Source organism: Bemisia tabaci, chromosome 7 (assembly GCF_918797505.1).
Source record: "Bemisia tabaci chromosome 7, PGI_BMITA_v3".
In the NCBI taxonomy this organism is placed as follows: domain Eukaryota; kingdom Metazoa; phylum Arthropoda; class Insecta; order Hemiptera; family Aleyrodidae; genus Bemisia; species Bemisia tabaci.
In genome coordinates, this window is record NC_092799.1 from 25,854,829 (window position 1) to 25,874,057 (window position 19,229).

General features: G+C 40.6%; 1 protein-coding gene across 2 annotated transcripts in view; it reads left to right on the forward strand.

Annotated features, from left to right (window-relative positions):
* by (focal adhesion protein tensin) overlaps positions 1-19,229 on the forward strand; it is a 553,251-nt gene that overhangs the window by 195,391 nt on the left and 338,631 nt on the right. The gene's annotated exons all lie outside the window — the stretch shown is intronic.

The window sequence follows — 19,229 nt, forward strand, 5'->3', positions numbered from 1 at the left end:
GCAATCATATACGAGGGTCATCCAAAAAGTAAGTTCACCCCTTTCATATCTCCAAAACTAAAAGGGATAAATCAAATCGGTAAAAGAGGACTTCTTACTTATATCCTCAGCTCTCCATAGGTACCAAGATTTTTAAATTTGGACCACTGGTTGCTGAGATATTCGATTTTTACGTGAACAACTTCCGGCCAGTTCCGTCCACCAAACGACGCGCTGATATGAGATGCACCGCGCGCTGTCGCGTCGCTTTTGTCTTCTGGGACTCTCAAGGAGTACTTCTCGTCCATTATTTGGAGAAAGGGTGTACAATCAATGCACCACGGTATTGTGGAATATTGAATTCGTTGCGATTGGCAATAAGAAACAAGCGACCGGGTCTCTTGTCTCGTGGTCCCCTATTCCTTCACAATAATGCCAGACCTCACACGGCGAAAGAGACCCAAAATTTGTTGGACAAATTTGCGTGGGAGGTGTCACCTCATCCTCCATACTCTCCAGCCCTTGCCCCGAGTGACTATCATATTTTTCCGCAACTCAAGAAGCACCTAGGTGGCCACCGCTTCGAGAACGATCAGCAGGTGATGGAAGCAGTCAATGGCTGGTTCATGAGTCCACCAAAAGTGTTCTTTGAGAACTAAGAAGCTTCAGAAACGCTATGAAAAATGCATCTATAGGAACGGAAATTACGTCGAAAAATAAGGTAAGATTGTTTTAAAGCCAATCTTAGAATATTTGAGTTGGTTATTCCTACGTAGATGTGTGAGGAACACAGTCCATTTCAGGTAGCGTGATGGGAATCGCAGCGCATCGTTTGGTGGACGGAACTGGCCGGGAGTTGTTCACGTAAAAATCGAATATCTCGGCAACCAGTGGTCTAAATTTAAAAATCTTGGTACCTATGGAGAGCTGAGGATATAAGTAAGAAGTTATTTTTTATCGATTTAATTTATCCCTTTTAGTTTCGGAGATATGAAAGGGGTGAACTTACTTTTTGGATGACCCTCGTATGTTCAAGTGGAAGGCAAATAATATTCATTTTTCATCTATGAAAGTCGCTAATTTAACATTGAGTTATATGGACATCAAATGTAAACATCGCCTCTCTACGTCATCATGGAATGTCACACTGTGATTGGCTGTCACAACTTTCAGCTTTTTTGACCTAAAGGAAAGCTTTTTGGAACTTTTTAATGCTTTTTTTGGCGTTTTCGCGAAAAATCACTTTAGAGGTCGAAGTTTCAACGTTTTTTGTGAAGGTGTGCCACTGGCCCATTCTCAAGTCAAAATGTTGCAATTTTAAAATTGATTTATATCCTTTGGTCATCTGGAAACGGCGGATTCGGGGTACCGTTCTGCCAAAAAGTGTGTGTTATTCGTAGAACTGTAATTCCACCCAAGCACAAGGTTTGAGACAGGTTATGGATAACTTTTAGATTTCTGAGATGACGTAATTCATTGACGGTCCCTCGGGTAATAACAAAGCGTGAGGTAAGGGTGCATTGCGCAAGATCTCATCAGATTCGTAAGACGGCTCATAATGCGATAAACTGAGGGTGCACACTGACTTAAGCGTAAACAAAATCTCGGCGGGAGATATGGCGCTTGCGAATAGATATAGCGCCGAGCACGCCTATGATGCTTTGCTAAGGAAAAACGTCCTATGAGCCTTCGAGCATTGCCAATTGTCCTTTCATGAAATACGAAATTCCTGGATTGGGTCAGTTGAGCTAGTCAAAAAAACGTATTTTGATTTTTTCAAGTTTATAGATCAGTAAAAAAAATGTAAGATCTGCCCAGCGGGCTGATTATGGACATCGATGATGATAGACAAAGAAGGCGTTGGGAACATGGAGCAAGCATATTTGTCGAAACGGGTAGTTGTCATATAGACTAAGGGGGAAATGGCGGACTAAACACAGTACCTCCCGCGGGTTTCCGTTAGTCAGTCTATTATTTACCTCCTTTTTCCATTGCAACCACCCGCTTCCACTAATAGGATTGCTTCGTTTTCAGTGTCTTCTTTGTCTATAGCTTTGTCTATCAACTTTCACAATTAGCCCGCAGACACCTAGGCCTTGTCTCCACGAGCCGTTTCACGAGATTTGTCCCGGGGAAAAATCCCAATTATGAAGTTGGGAAAAATATTGAGTTAATCAATATTTTTCCCAGTACCAAGTATGGTACTTGTACCCCTAGGACCCACTGAAAGAAGAAGAAGAAGTGGTGAAAACGAATTGTGCGATATTTTGTTCATTACTACATTGTTCATGTTTGTTTAGTTAAAATAATGTGTCTAATTGTCAATTGAGTGCAATTATTATTTTAATCCGGGTTAAATACTCGACTTTAACTAATTTATCTTCCCGCTCAAACTAGTTGCAGGACTGTATGAGCCCCGTCCCGTGGAGACGGTAACTGGGAAAAATCCCAGATGTTTCACTCCTGCGATTCGAACTTGGGACAAATCCCATGAAAACGTCCCGTGGAGACAAGGCCTTATAAGTTTCTGTGTTCAGTATGAACAGAGATATCGTCCTTCGAAAAACACCGTGTGCGATGTTATCCACCGCAGTAGTATGGTTTCCTCTACCTTGGAGTCATCCAGTAGTGACACACATATTCGCACTGATTGCTTGGCATGAAACAAGGATGAATCAATGTGGAAAGAACCATGATATGCACCACCGTGGTGGATTCCAGGGAGGAATCGCCTTTATATCAGAATATTCACTTCGGGGAAATTTGGCAACCTTCGAGCGTTGATACGGTGTTGTTCCTCAACACTGCAGCGTGCCGGAGGGCGGTAAGGATTGGATGAAATACACGAGCTGTTATCGCGGCACAATACAAAGCCACAGGACTTCCAGTTGGAGTATTGTATCACTGCCAGTGCAATTGTTGAGTTTGAGTCGCTAATTAATCGGATGTTAAGGTTGGAATCTCGCTGCTCCGAGTGCTATGATCATGATCGACTCGAGGCTTTATACCAAGTCGTGTTCATAATCGGTCCCAAGTCCGCGTGCTCAAGTATCGTCTCGGTGTTGCCGCAGAAAACGTCAGCTTCAAAAAACTATTAAATAACCGCATTTATTCTGCCGTGCTAAAGAAGAACGCCGTGTGATCATTCGAGAGCTGCCATATTTCCTTGGATAAAATGTTTATTTTTGAGGAAATGATGAATGTTTTTCCTTGAAATTTTCAGAAACTTTAGATCACATTACAAGCAAAATTACCTGAGAAATTGACAGAAAAATGTTCAAAAATTTTCCTGAAAATTAGTGATTTGCTAGAGGAACTTTGGCAACACCTGCAGGCTCATACGGCGTTTTTCCTTAGCACGGCAGCTTTCATAATCAGCAGATGGATGGGAAAGAATGACCGTATCAGAGAGCTCTGTAGTGCCTCGTATACTGCCATGTTAAGGAAAAACGCCGTATAAGCCTTCAGGCGTTTATTTTTCTAGGAAAAAATTAATGACAGAGCTTTCGGATAGGTTAGTTATAATTGAATTGAAGAACTACGTGCACAATCTTTGCGGCATTCGGAGTCTACATGCCCTTTTACCGAAGAAGTAATCAATTTCTGAGAGTGTTTTAAGCGAAGCTACCGACTAGTATCAAACCAAACCTAAACCTAAAGCGGAATACGTCCTTACCGAATGTTGAAAAAAGTCTTGTTGACAAGCCACTCTAATTGGCTTCCACGAGTTCCTCAGATGGCGCTTTTGGCCTCTCATCGATCCACCTCTTTTGAAGTGCAGAAAATAAAATACGAAAATTGTTTTTTTTGTAAGACCTAACATTCGGTGACACACTTGGTATCTTTATCGAATCCCATCTCTCCTGACGCAATCGTTGGAGGCGAAGATTGAATCCGAATGCATGTGCACGGTGAAGCGTGTTGCATCCGCTGATGCAGCACCAGAGCCGACTCGACTCCTGTCTCCAGAGAAATATTTACGATTCACAGCGAATACACAGGAAAAACACCGTAAGAACGTTTCAATGTTGCCAGAACTCTTTCAATAAAAGATGGATCCGTCAGGGATCTCGTGACTAATTTTTCTCAAATTTTGTCGAGAATTTACCCTCAATTTCCTCTAATATATTTAATTAATGCGAGGAAAAATATTCATAACTCTCCCCCGAAAAGAAGTATTTTTTAGGTGAGAAATGAGGCAACACTCAGAAGCACATACAGCGTTCTTCCTTAGGACGGCAGAGCACGCTTTGCTTTGGTGGGATGCCACGGCATGGCGCTCAGCAGCGAAGCGTGAATGATCGATTATCGATATTTCCCTATTTGATGCTACGTAAAGAATCGATTATCAAGGTGCTCGTTTTGAACACCCTGTTTATCGATCATTTTCATAGGTTTAAATGGCAGATCAATCGATGTATCGAAAAGCATGCGCCGCCGCTGATGGCGCTAGAGCCAGCGAGACGGAAACTTAATAGTTTCCTTTGTACAGCATCTCATTCCTTCGCCGATCACGTGCTACCGCGCGCGTGCGCAGCTGTCTACCATCCGTCGTCGCCATTGGTGGATGTTCTCGTCGAAAAGGATTTAAAGCTCCTGTTCTCTGTCCGGTTTAAAGTCTACTTTTTCTGACAAACTGACAACATAGATAAGGCTAAGCTGCGACCGAATGGCCGCATCGCGTGACGATCCGTCGATTTTGGCCCCTTTGTCGGTCGTTCAAAAGCGCTTTCGAATGATCCACCAGTGCTTTCCTGCGATTGAGAAAAAATCCCGTTTTGCATACCAAAATAATGATTCATCTCTGAGGCGTGCAATATTGCAACCGCAGCTTGACGTGTTGATTCGTGGCTGTCTTGGTGGTGTTGATTCGACGATATTTTTTCCACGACAGTAGGAAAATGTATGTAATCGACACGGAAAAATAGGGTAGTTATATAACTTATTATAGTCTTTTTTGGGCGAAAGGCGCTTAACTCCCACTCCACTTTCATGTGTTCTTGATGAATGGATTCGCCGCTGGAGAGTAAAGCAACCAAATATAAATATTACTTAAAATGGTTAACCCGAAAATTCGCCTTCAAATGAGAAGCTAGACCACATAGTATTACCTTTGAGCACGAATAGTTATCTTTTTTCCGCCTAAATGATCTACACTTTACCGAGAAATGGGTCAGTTGCACTATTCACAGAACCGTGTTTTGTTGCTTGATTCGTGTGGATTAGTTAGTATTATTATAAATTAGTTTATATTTAAAAATCCGCGAAATTTCCTCTGCTAAATTAAGAATTATCTTTAGAGCCAATTAATTTGTTCCTTTCAGTTTATCCGAAATGTAACCCAGTTTCTTTGAAAATATCAAGGAAGAATACTCTTGAGTTTTCCTTAAATTCCTCACTAAATGCGTGATATTTTGGTGAAATTCGAATGCACAATCAGCGTTTTCCCTCCAGCATGGCAAAATTTTCCACCAGTCCAAGCGGGATAATCCTGAAGAGGCGATTGTCATCTAAAACTCAACACGCAGAAACAAACTTTGTGCGTGGGACCCGATGTTGAGGTCATATGGATCTCTGAAGTTTTCGGACCACGTATCTAAAAACTTGAGGTCCAGCTGCCGAAATTCAGGTCAGACATCTGAAGCACTGCGATATATACCGGAGAGTTCGGGTCACACATCTGAAGTACTCAGGTACACACCTCGATGGTTGACTCGAACTTCGGCAGCTCGACCCCAAGTTTTCGGATGCGTGATCAGAAAGCTTCAGAGATCCATGTGACCTCAACTTCGGGTCCCATGCAAGAAGTTTTTTTCTCCGTGAACCAACTGGTAAAGGTAGAGTACCTGTATAGCGAGAGTATGGACAGATCGCCTCATGGAGGGCTTAGGGCCCAAAAGTGCAGCCACCCTTCTAACCAACTTCCAACGCAAAAAATTTCACTGCCAGTCTGTGGATTCCAATTCTAACGAAGATGGCTAAAAAAGTATCTAAATGAGCGTTCTTTCACAAAAATGAGTAAATTTATGCAAAAACTAAGTCAAATATGTGCTTTATAAACGATGGTTCGTAACAATTGTATCAATAAATCGCTCTGGATAATTGAAATTCATAGGTTGACTGCATCTCTGGGCCCTAACTTTATTCGCGGAGGCATTGGTGAAGGCCTGATGGATTTTCGGAGTTTCACATCTGTCTATACTCTCGCTGTACAGGTACTCTAGGTAAAGGGAGGAAAAGGTAAGAACAGCGTTTAAACATTAAACCGTTTGAAGAGTAGCTCATAACATACGCATATATGTAAATATTCGTAAAATATAAGGGCATCGAGGTTGCGGGGTCATAATGAACGGCACAATCGCGCTGTTACAGTCGTGGTTTTGAAAACTTTATTAAACGTTGCCGTTGACAGCTCAATTTCGCAATGCTCATTCGAACAAACTAACTAACTAGTATGTTTATATGCGAGGGTCTGTGAATGAGTATTTATCGTCTCTTTGTGTGTAATCTCTCCAAGGCACCGTTTCCGCAGGGTCATTCTTGGCGCAGACGCTTCCAGAGATCCTTGTCCCGCCGCGGAATGTTACGACCCAGTGATATCAATGATATCATGCAATGCAACAGTTGCTCGGCGACCACTGGGTCAATTACTGCATTCGCGTATTCTCTCTTGCATATAGGAGTTAATCAGCCGACCAAGACAAGTAAAACGTACAAACGTCGCTCCTGTAACGTAAGGGCGTATCTCAATTTCCATTTGAGCCCTGTTCTCCATATTATTACATGTTTTCCAGGGCTCAAGTGAAAATTGAGATGTTGCATGTGTGAGGAATTTGCGATTTGACTGTTGATTCTTTTGTAAAAGTTTGCGAAAAACATGATGGTGCCACTGGTTTTCTCTGAAATCAACTTCCAAGTTAAAAAAAAAAAAAAAAAACTCTCAAGTTGAGGCCAAAATGGAGGGAATATCCCACGCTATCCTGAGAGTCCACCTCTACATCAAGACCAACTCTCCATGCAAATATAGGGAGCAAATACATTGACAGGGCTGCCACTTTATTTGGGGACTCTAAAATTGAGAACACGACAACACTGTCAATATATTTGCTCCCTATCTTTGCATGAAGAGTTTGTCTTGATGTAGAGGTGGACTTTTGGGATAGCGTGGGATATCCTCTCCATTTTGGTTTCATTTCGAGAGCTTTTTTGGAGCTTGGGAGTTGATTTCAGAGAAAACCAGTGGCACCATCGTGTTTCTAGCACACTTTTACATATGAATCTATAGTCAAATCGCAAATTCCTCACACTTGCAACATCTCCATTTGTCTGATTTTTGCATGAGATAAGAAAAGTCGGTAAAGTTTTCAATTGGGAATTCTCAAAATTCTCCTCGCAAAAGTGCAATTTGTTCGGGATGATGTAGCAACATTGGAATGGAGTTACGTTCTTTTGCGAGAAAAACGGCGATTTGTGCCTTTTGCTGGTTCGGTGACAGTATCTTCCTAACATTTTAGCCACGGTGATATTTCTTTTTCTTGACAGATTTATTGCGAATCAGGGGCTTGAAGGACATGGCGCACATACGCGGTTCTAGACCTTCATGCTTGGGGGTGCCCAGAGGTGGAAAATGTCGCAGACCGGCCCCGAAGGGGACGGTCGCTCAGGGGAGGCCTAAATTTCGGCCCTCAAGTTTTATCCCTTTCCTACCCTCCTTTCTCTTTTTCTCTCCTTCCGTTTCTACTTAAATACCTATAAATTCAATGTAGAAAATTTTTAGTAAAACTTTCCATCAAAACTACAATCTTACCATAAAAAAAACAGTAGGAGCTTTGTAAAACACGGCTATCAATTTTAATTCTGTTTGAAACATTTTCAATTAATTGCTGGGATTTTTCCTCAGTGTGAGCGAATACAGAATCTTTAAGAGCAGTAATTTCACGGTTCTGATAACCGTACTTAATTTTTGCTTGGGGGTGCCCGGCACCCACTGGCACCCCCGTAGAACCGCCCATGAATTGGCGCATAAGTACAGTTTTTGCTATTTTAAGAAGTACTTGTCAAAAATTTCAAAATTGTACGTTGAGCTTAATGGTGGAAAGGAAGCTGAATCTCATTTTTTGATTAAAAAAAATTGAACTCTCGCAGTGAATTTTTGACGAAATATATTGAAAGACCAGTCTTAGATAAAATCATTAATATCTCATTTTTTAAGAAACTGCATAAATGCGAGGCAGAGGGAAATCGCATGAGTCATTCAGTCTCCCTTCAATACGAGTCGTAATGAAATTACTCTTTCGTTAGTTATTGATCGGTAAATAACTAAAGTCAGGATGAATTTTAGTCATCGTCTACAAATTGAACTGTCAGTGTAAACAAAGCACTCTGCTATATCTTTTCTTGGCAAATACCTTTGAATGCCGAGAACAGTCTTCCGACATTATTACTTCGTCCCATATTTTTTAGTTCCGTCATTATTTTATTGGTAACCCCATCCAATCCTCAGTCGAAACGTTCGAGAGTGGATATTACTCATTTCCTTCATTTTTTCTCAACAATGGGAGAAGTCCTTCAATACGGTGGTTTATTGATTTTGAGGACAATCTCAAGACAATGCATTGATTTCAATCTTACCGCAGAGAGGAGTAGAAAGAGGAGAGGCAGGGAGTGAACAGGGCCGGACTGGCTAAGGCAGCTAGGCAGCGATCGCTGCCGAAGAATTGTCGGCTCAGGGGCCCCGACGGGGCCCCTGAGCCGACAATTCCTGAATTTATTCTTCAATAAATGAAATAAATCCATGAAAAAGTGAAAAATCCTTGAATTTATTCTTCAATAAATGAAATGAATCCTTGAAAACCCCTCGTTTTTTTCAGTCCTTGAGGCTTTAACTCATAACACCTTCTCTGAGGCCCCTACGGCCGGGAAAAGGTAACCTCAAGGGCCCCTGAAAGGGCCCCTCAGCGATCGGAAAATATGAGCTTCAAGGGCCCTGGACCGGCCCTCGAAGCTATATTTTCCCGGCCTCTAAGGGTTTTTTACTTTAAACAGCATGACTCTTTCTCTGAGACCCCTATAGCCCGAAGAAGGTCACTTCTGGGGCCCTTGAAAATATGTCAGCAGGGGCCCCTAACCCTGGGCTCGACAAAAAGAGTTTCACTTTCAGGGGCCCTTCCGGGTCTCGAAAGCTCTTTTTTCGGGTCTTTGAAGGTTACTCACTTTAAGATGACTTCTTTTTGGAGGCGCCCCTACTGGCCCTGCAGCCGGGAGAAGGTAACTTCAGGGGCGGGGCCTCTGAAAAGATACCAGCAGAGGCCCATGCGTAAAGTTTGAGGAGGTTATGTGCTTCTTTATCAACAAGAGGAATCGCCGAATTTTTCAAGAAAAATCTAAAAAATTGGTGACATTTTCGGAGGCGCTATTTATCAAATTTCAATGCGAAAAGAGCCTAAAACTTCTATTTTCAGGGGTTAAATTTTCAAAATTTTCCGGGGGAGGACCCCCGGACCCCCCCCCCCCGTCCCTGGGGGGCGACCCCCCAGACCCCCCATAGGGGCCCAGTTTTTACGTCAGGGGCCCCAAAATCCTAGTAGCTGCCTAACTTTTTTTACGCCAGTCCGACTCTGGGAGTGAAATAAAAGCCGCAATGAGTTCTTTCGTCGAATTGAATTGTATGCTTTCCACAGAGAAACGTGCTTCCTCTGATTTTCAGACTCTCAGACCGAAAGCCTCGTGGAAAAATCTCCTTCAGCTGCGGCGTAATGTAACATTTTTCCTAAGGAAATTGAATGAACCTAGAAAAACACATATTAAATAAAAGAATCTAGATTCGCGATTAAAATCCAAGAATCCGGAGGGAAGGTAATGATATACCACCATGTGGTAAGTTTGAAAATAAGCATAAAAATGCACTTCTGATCTGCTTTATTGTACTCTTCAGAAATTAGACGTGAAATCATTCAAGTATCGTGCATTTTCCATTTTCTACGGCGCGATGTTATGAAGAGCACTCAACTTTCAAGACTGACACGACAAAAGCAATTTCTTAGAAAAATACCTTTATAGCTCAAGAAATCACATTTTCTTAAATTGGGTTACTTCTGGGGTCGGACTCCTGGCGGGTTACGTTCTACCGTGGGAAAAAAAAATTTAATACTTCCCGCCAAAAATTCCGGCCTCTTCCGAAAATAATACAGTTATGATATGATAGTATTCGGTTGTGTTTATAGGAATTCTAGTCAATTCAGAAAAGATTTCAGTCGATTTAAGAGGAATTTCGTCTGCATAATTTTTCAATGGAAGTTGTTCATTTATTGTTAAAAGAGATTTTTCTCTCTTTAATGACTCCATAACTTTCAGACGTTTAAGTCAACATTCATTTTCTCTTAATTTGACCTCGCTAATTTAAACGCTTCTAAAACAATCGATGTGCAATGCTCATCTTAACTGGCTGCCTAGCCTACAATCGATTATTTATAATAGATTTGAATGGAGGAAAATTGCAAGAATCGCTTTTGGATGGCACGAAGGAGCTCGAAACTAAAAACACCACAGGAATCTGAAAATGAAAAGTTATCCAAGAGCGTTAATTTCTTGGCACAATGGCCGAGATCCCAGAGACCTTCGGGTCAACCACAACCAACAACACGTAAGTTCGCATGTAGTAAAAGGTCTCTTGGAGTGATCAAACATTCACACGAATGTGCGAAAAAGGTGTGACGTGCTTAATAAACAGCAACTTCTTGCAAACTATACGCTCAGCAGTTTATAATGAGGATGAGGCGCTTTCGATCAAAGCATACAGAGTAATCATTGCTATGTTGCTAAGATTCTGCATTTTCATGTTCTTTTTTTTCGCATTGACGCTCTTCGCTGAAAGGAACAGATTTTCCACTTCGGTCGCAATATTTCGTTCTCGGAAGTTACTTTTGGTGCAGTACCGTGATCATGTTACCGAACTCCTTGAACAAACGGTCCACGCTACCGAACTTATTTTGTCGTGTGAAGCAGGTGAAAGTTTGGTTCAAGAAGTGATCGTTAAAAAAGATGAATTGATAACACTAAATGGTAATATTCTTACTTTATCACACTGATACCTAACGGCTGATGGTGACAGCTGCTGTGCGTCATCCGAAATTTTCCACTGCTCGCTTTTTGCAAAAGTCTTGCAGAATAAATATGAAAAGTATTATTATATATTTCAGGTGCGTCTCCGTTATGGTTGAATGACAAATGGTGCGTCTCGATTTGCTGGATATTAAAGTAAGACGTCGCGTCGGCGACGTGCGACGTTCCGCACCATAACCGATGTTGATCATACAGTAAGGAGACAGGGCAGATGATAAGTCAAGCTTGAATTTGTCACATTTCTCGCCAAATGAAAATTTCATTCCGTCAATAACGTCAGTTTTGATTTATGAAGCCTCGGGTTGAGTACAATCCGGGGATACGTATGTTCGTTTTAAGGTCGTTGTATGTTCGCGGTTTCACAAAGAAAAAGGAAAAAAGTTGGTGTTGTACTTCCATTGACTTATTTGACGTTGTACACATCCTGAATTGGTGCTGTACTCTAACTAGGTAGAGTTAAGCGAAACGGTCACATTTACGTTACATTATTCCAATATGTCATCACCTATTTAAGTTATTTGGAACCTGGAAATCTACCAAAATCCTCACTCGAAATCACTGCAATTTTTCTCGCCCTACTGAGGTTGTTCCCATAAATACAATATCGGTTGGTTTCCTTCAGAAAAATCGGACAGCTTGGTTCCCCAGTTTTGCTATCCTGACATTCTCCCTGGGTTTTCATGGCAATATTAAAACCAACCCTATGTAGACCTTACATTTTCTTAAAATAAATCGAATATTTCAAGGTTTCTACAATGAGGCTCTCTCAATTCTTGTATACGCATTCCCTTTTCTACTTTTTATGTAGGTTATTTTAATTTTTTTTTTTTTCATTTCCTCCAACAAAGTAATTTTCAGGAATTTTTTTTCGCGATTGCAGTGTCAGTTCTGCCTGAAACTACTTCGAGTTTCAGAGCAAGTAATCTCTGAGAGAAACCACTCAACGCTTAAGGCCCGGTAGAAACTTGGAAGAGTCAAGACTCTTGGGGAAAGTTTGTTGCACTCATTGTAATTATTATATGTTCAACCTTTTCTTTACTCGGGCGTGACGAGAGGGTGGGCACCGCAAACTTACCCTGAACGAAGAAGCCTTTACAAGAGCTCTAACGATCGTTCGTCCGTAACGGTTTCCTTTAATGGCAAAAGTCTGAAGAAGAATAAGAAGAAAAAGAAGAGCACTTGCGTCCTCTTTATATTTTATTGCCAGGTTCAACTTTTTACCGCTCTCTAAAGCTCTCCAAGGCTTTCTGATCTCTGCTTATTGCTCAAGGTCTATCTCACATTCTTTTTTCCCTCTTTTTTCCCCATTCATTCCAAGTTTTGCCACAGGTTATTCGGGTCCATAAGTTCATCACTCCTTTAAAGAATGAATACTTGTGATTTCGGAGACTTAAGTTACCCCTAGTCCCTTACTGCCGTGCTAAGGAAGAACGCCGTATAAACATTCGAGAGTTACCAAATTTCCTTCGGTAAAATGTTTATTTTTGAGGGAAGTTATGAATATTTTTCTTCGAAATTTTCAGACACTTTAGATCAAATTACGAACAAAATTATCTGAAAAATTGGCAAAAAATATTCAAAAATTGTCCTGAAACTTAGTGATTTGCCAGAGGAAATTTGGCAACGCCTGAAGGCTCATACGGCGTTTTTCCTTAGCACGGCAGCTTAACTGTGTATGTTTGAACTGTGTAATTCAAATACATTGAATCCCTTGCCGAAAATTAAGTTAACTTGGCTAATTTGGTGAAATACCTCATTGTGAACTGTGAAGATTTTTTTTTATTTTAACTTTCATCGATAGCAAGACTACAGGGTATTATTTTTTTTCTGTATCACTAAAAGTTCTGAAAGTTCTAAAGTTTCTAGGAAAGAGAATTTAATATAATTTTGAGAGAGTTCTTCTGTGCCCAGGATTCTATTCGATAACTGTAAGCGAATATTATTGGAGTTAATATTCACAATAATATAAAGATAGGCATATTTTACATGAGTGACTATCCACCGTTAGTTTTTGCTCAATTCCTAGTAAATATGTTTTATTACATTGACATCGGTTAGACCGCATTTGTGTAATAAAGGGTAGGTATAAAAGGTTTTTTTGGTTTTTTTTTTTTTTTTTTTTTTTTTTTTTTTTATCTGAGAGAGCTTCTAATTATTGGATTCCAATAACCGGAGACTCTTTCTGTCTACTCTTTATTTTATCACTTGCAAATGGATTAAAAACAATTTTTACTCTCTACCGAAATTAAATTTTCTAAAAACAAAAAACTCGTTTATATTTTGCATTAAAATATCACAATTGCGATAAAAGCTCTCACAAAAACTTAAGCACCTTTGTACATCCGTTTTTCAAGTCTAGTCAAACGGTGTTTCGCAACCGCGGCTTCCAATGATAGAGGCATCCACTGCAACGGCAGACGAGAGTTGCTATCGGGGCAATAAATTAACGCATCTGAGTGAGTGGTGAGGCGAGCTCACAATTAAACGCGCGGATTCAAAATTCGAAGTCTAATGGCATCGCGCTCGTTTGTTTTAAGCCACGCGAGCACTGACGTGCGAAGGAATAAAGTCGTATGAGCATGCTGGCGTTGCCAGATTTTTTCTGATAAAATACTACACTGGAAAAAAAAACACATTGGATCTAGAGTCCAGACTCTCAAAAACATCTACAAGAAAAGTACTCTTGATTCAATCAGAATCTAGCTTAAATGAAGAACCAAGCCTCTTAATTTAAGCGGATTTCATTTTGATTCAAGCAAAAATCCGATTGAATCAAGAGTATTTTTTCTTGTCAATGTTTTAAAAGAGTCTAGACTCTAGATCCAATGTGTTTGTTTTTCCTGTGTAATTTCCTGAATTTTTGGATTATTTTCCCTTGAAATTATGGGAGTATTTTACTCGCAATTTAATATATTTAATGGAAAAATAAGCACATCTCTAAAATTGATGTACCGAGTGTCTTCAGCTGTAGCAAATCAACCGGGAATCGTGGGGCAATTTCATTGTGTAAGGAAATTCAGGGAAATGACCGGAAAATTGAAACTAGTGCAAGCACCAGAGCCGCTAAAATCTTGAAACTAGAATTTTGAAAAATTATCGTTGTCTCCTTGATTAACCTCACGGAAAAAATAGGGTAGTCGACACAACCAGCGGCTGGTTAAAAGCGCGCCAGCTCCCGTTCGGTAGTTACGATAACTACCGCGGTGGAAGTCACAACTAACCCGGTAGTTACATCAACAGCCTGTTTTATCAAAGGCAATTCGGCAACGTCTGATGGCTCATACGACGTTTTTCCTCAGCACGGCAGCGTAGTGTGGCAGAGTGGAGTATTGCAGCTGGAAAGTCGGATTGGATGTTAACGGATGATCAGAGTCTGAGATGTTGCGCGGGAATGGAGCAGGGTGTTGCTCGATGCTCGCGCGGCCATAAATCAGGCGATACGCATTGTTTTGACGCGAACGCCCGCCCGGACCCGAGAGCGGGAGCCGTCACACAGTGGATCGGGTCAATCGGAGAGGTCGGACACGAAATTTTTGACCATAGCTGCAAGTTTTGATGTTTATTTCGTCTCGTTTTAAAATTTCAGTGGTGCTTTTGGAAGAAAATTTTACGTGGAAACCAACACTGGAAAAAAATCACATCGGATCTAGATTCTAGACTCTGAAAAACATCGACAAGAAAAAGTACTGTTGATTCAATCAGAATCTAGCTTAAATCAAGAGCCAAGCCTCTTAAATTAAGCGGATTTCCTTTTGATTCAAGCAAAAATCCGATTGAATCAAGAATATTTTTCTTGTCAATGTTTTCAAGAGTCTCGACTCTAGATCCAATCAATGTGTTTTTTTTTCCAGTGAATGGAACCACTTTTACAGGGTGTCTACAAGTCCGGAATTTCCGAAAAGTCCGGAAATAGTACTGAATTGTTAAGGACGGCCCGGAAGTACTGAGAAACTGCGGAAATTCCGCAAAAAGGTCCGGAATTTTCTTCAATTTTTTGTAATTTCTGTCGCAATTTCAATTTTTTGAAATTTTTCTTGTTTCGTCAAATGGAGGTACTGAAAAAGCACGGAATTTTTCTGTTTGAGGAGGTACTGAATTTCCTCAGAATGTACTGAAAAAGTACTGTAAAAGTACTTTTTTTTAACAGCCTGTTTCAGTAGACACCCTGCTTTTAGAACCTCAGAGTTTTGTATGGACGAAGTCATAAGCCTGTGAAGTTTTCAAATTTTGTCCGACCTTTCCTACTGACTCGGTCCACTGTGCGTCGCACGCTTAAATATTCCGCGCATCCTTCCTCGCGTTGCGTCATAACGCCAAAAGCCGGTGCTGTTAAGGAGCTTTAAGCAATGAGCCCCAGCCCCATAAATCCTCTCGAAAAATTCGAAGGAAAAAGTTGCCGACAAACGAGGGTAAATCTGAGAAAAAGAGACTCGTTAAATAAGCTGAAAAAGTCCGATGAAACTGAACTGTTCTAGTGGTGTAAAACCGATAGCTAATGTTTCGCGATCTAACCCTGCTATCGATGTATTAAGGTCAATCCTGCCGTTATGAGGAAGAACGCTGTATGAATTTTCGAGAGTTGCCAAATTTCCTTTTTTAAAATGTTCATTCTTTAGGAAACACTAGCTGGAAAAAAACACATTGGATCTAGAGTCTAGACTCTTGTCAACATTGACAAGAATAAATACTCATGATTCAATCAGATTTTTGCTTAAATCAAAAGGAAATCCGCTCAAATTAAGAGGCTTGGTTCTTGATTTAAGCAAAAATCCGATTAAATGAAGAGTATTTCTTCTTGTATATGTTTTTAAGAGTCTGGACTCTAGATCAAATGTGTTTTTTTCCAAGGAAGTTATGAATATTCTCCCTTGAAATGTGCAGGACTTTTCGATGAAATTGCGAGCAAAATTATCTGAAAAATTAGAAGATAAGTACTCACAAGTTTACCAGGAAATTCGTGTTTTATCGAAGGAAATTTGGCAGCGTCCGAAGGTTTATACGGCGTTCTTCCTTAGCACGACAGAATTGCTGTGATTGGTCCAAGTCCTTTGATAAGCCAATCTCAACACCTGACCTTGATATTTTCATAGGGCGCGGGCGGGCGGTTTGATCGTGTGAGATTAGCTTATGTCTGTTCGGTGCACACGAATTACTCGGATCTCTAATTGTTATACACTGTAATGGAATCAATATCGATGGAAAATCAAAACCTTGATCTCGGTCTGCGACGACGCAGACTTTCCGTTGTACCATACTTTTTACCTGGAGAACTACTGAAAGTCAATTCTTAAAAACTTTCTGATTTTTCTGAAAACAACCAAGTTGGTTTTTTTTGTTTTGTTTTTGGCTCCAAAGATATTTCTCTCTGGCAGTCAAGCAGTCTGTGGAAATTGCCCTTATACATATAATTTGATATGCTTTTAGGAAAGGGTACGTAATATACAATATTTAAAGTTATCACGTGCACTGGAAAAAAAAACACATTGAATCTAGAGTCCAGACTCTTGAAAACATTGACAAGAAAAAATAATCTTGATTCATTCAGATTTTTGCTTAGATCAAAAGGAAATCCGCTCAAATTAAGAGGCTTGGTTCTTGATTTAAGCAAAAATCCGATTGAATCCAGAGTATTTTTTCTTGTCGATGTTTTCAAGCGTCTGAACTCAGATCCAATGTGGTTTTTTTTTCCAGTGTTGACGTATTTTTGTTAAAGCCGTCTACTCAATATTTTTCAAAAATAAGGGTGAGACTCTCATCCGTCTGGACTAATCCAGTTAGTGGTGAAAGTATTCATTCTCTTACACCCGAAGAATAACTTCTTGAAAAATTGTGAGTTCATAGCCCCACGCGACGTCGCGTCGTGTTTGAATAGTTATCGCTACGATTTCTTAAACGATTTTTCAAATCATGCTTATCGGAGACTCCAGGGAGATAATTTTTAAATGCTGAGAAGAAGTTACCGAGACGTTTTGTGAGTTTATTAATAGCTGAGTATGCGTCATCAAGAGTAAATTGGATTAAAACAAGGTCACTCGATTTAATTTCGTAAGACGAAGCAGCGGAACAGTATATTTTGAACCAGGGGTAAAATATGGGCTCGGGCATCCGTTTACGCATTCATCACATGAAAGTTCAAGGGATCGCTGATGCAGTTGCGCCGCGTGCTGCCGTGCTAAGGAAAAACGCCGAATGAACTTTCAGACGTTGCCATATGTCCTTCAATGAAACCTCAATTTACTGGGAAAATCGTGAATCTTTCTCTTCAGTTTTTTCAGACTATGTTGTTGGCAATTTCGTCTAAACTATCCGTTAATCTCAAGGAAAAATACGCATGATCCTCCTCAAAAATACATGTTGTATCCAGGGCAATTTGGCAACTCTCGAATGTTCATACGGCGTTTTTTCTTAGCACGACAGCGTGGGGGTGTGAGATTTTAGACATCAACCGTCAAATGAACTATAATTAAATTTCCGACGATTCGCTAGTCTGACATTGAGCACACTGAGAATGTAGAATGTTTTGCTCCGTAGCGAACACACCAAAACTGAAATCTATTCGCGCTGAAATTATTTTGAACCGAATCTCTTTTCGTTCAAATAGTTTACGTTGACTTCGGAGGTGAAAATAAAACGATTTAACCAACATTAACGGAAAAATCGGGTTATTGACATGCTGGCATTTCATGCGGTAAAATTTGAAGTAATCTCGTATAACGCCAGGTGCAAGATAGCGGGCTCCAAAAATAATGAGTCATATATCTAGGAGTGAGCCTGCCGTCTCACGATAATACCACTATTCGACCACTTGGGAGTGTGTGTTGCCTACACTATAAATTGAAGGCGAACCGACATGACAAGTAACCTTTCGGTATAGTTACTTTCGGACGTCAACGCGTAAATAACTGATGACCGATAATTCTCGATGCCCCGTCTTGAAATCTTGATAGTGCGTTTTCCCTGCACATTTTTCACCGCACAGTATTCGTTTTATCATCTTGGCACTAATTTCATGTATTTTTTTTATTTATGTTTCAGGTATACACCGTTCCTATCTATACTATAAGCTCCAAGACCTCCTAATTTTGCGAAATTGGTGACGCTTAGTTCCAGCGTTCTACCGGGCCGATTTTCATGATTTTTGCGGCTATCGACGGGCAATTGTCTCTAAATAAGCCAACTCTTTTCAGATTTTCAAAATATGGCCCAGGTTTTTTTATATTACGTGGTAAAGTTGCGAATTTTCCCATATAAACAATGTAAATTTATGTGTTTTGTCATAGTTCGTTTGAGCATTCTACTGGGCCGATTTCCATGATTTTTGCGTAAATCGACAGGTAATAGGCTCTAGATGAGCCCGCTCTAATCAGATTTTGGAAAAAGGACCCAGGTTTTTTTAAAATCACGTTATAAAAGTGAGTGAATTTACAGAGTGCTCCGGGACTGCTACCGCTATGCGCGGGAGGATGCGCAGTGATCGAGGAGGTTGCGCAGTAGGTGTGTAGCCTGCGCATCAGCTCTACACTTATCTACACAAGATTTCCGCCGATTACTTCAAGATGAGCGGTGGCCGAGTGGTCTACGACGCGACGTCGGAAGTGTCCTCATTGATCAAGGTGTGGGTTCGATTCCCGACTCCAGAGATATTTAATAATTACCTGGTTTAGACAGTTCGTTGTTTTACTGTAATATTTCATCAAGCAGTCATTCCAAAACGTATCCTTTTGACTTCAAAAATTTTTTTTTTCTTTATTCATCAAAACCAAAAATTATTTCATTCTATTAAGTATACCTCATATCGAATTTTTTTAGGGGAAAAATAAAACTAATACTAATAGGAGGGTAAAAATAGGGCCGCTAAGCGGCCCATTGATGGCGCGGAGCGCCTTCGGGGGGTTGGGCCGCGTAGCGGCCAGGGGGCGGAGCCCCCTAGTTACAAATACTGTTTCCAACGCAATTATTCGGTGAGTCACACTTCTATCAGCAAAAATTGATTACCCTCAAAAGCAACGCAAAGTCACTCCGACCAGAGATCATCCATGTATTTTACTCTGCTGTCTTCTTTATGGTGTAAAAGTCAGTGTGCGAAATCAACACTCAAATACGCGTAAGTTTGACGCATGATCAAAGAG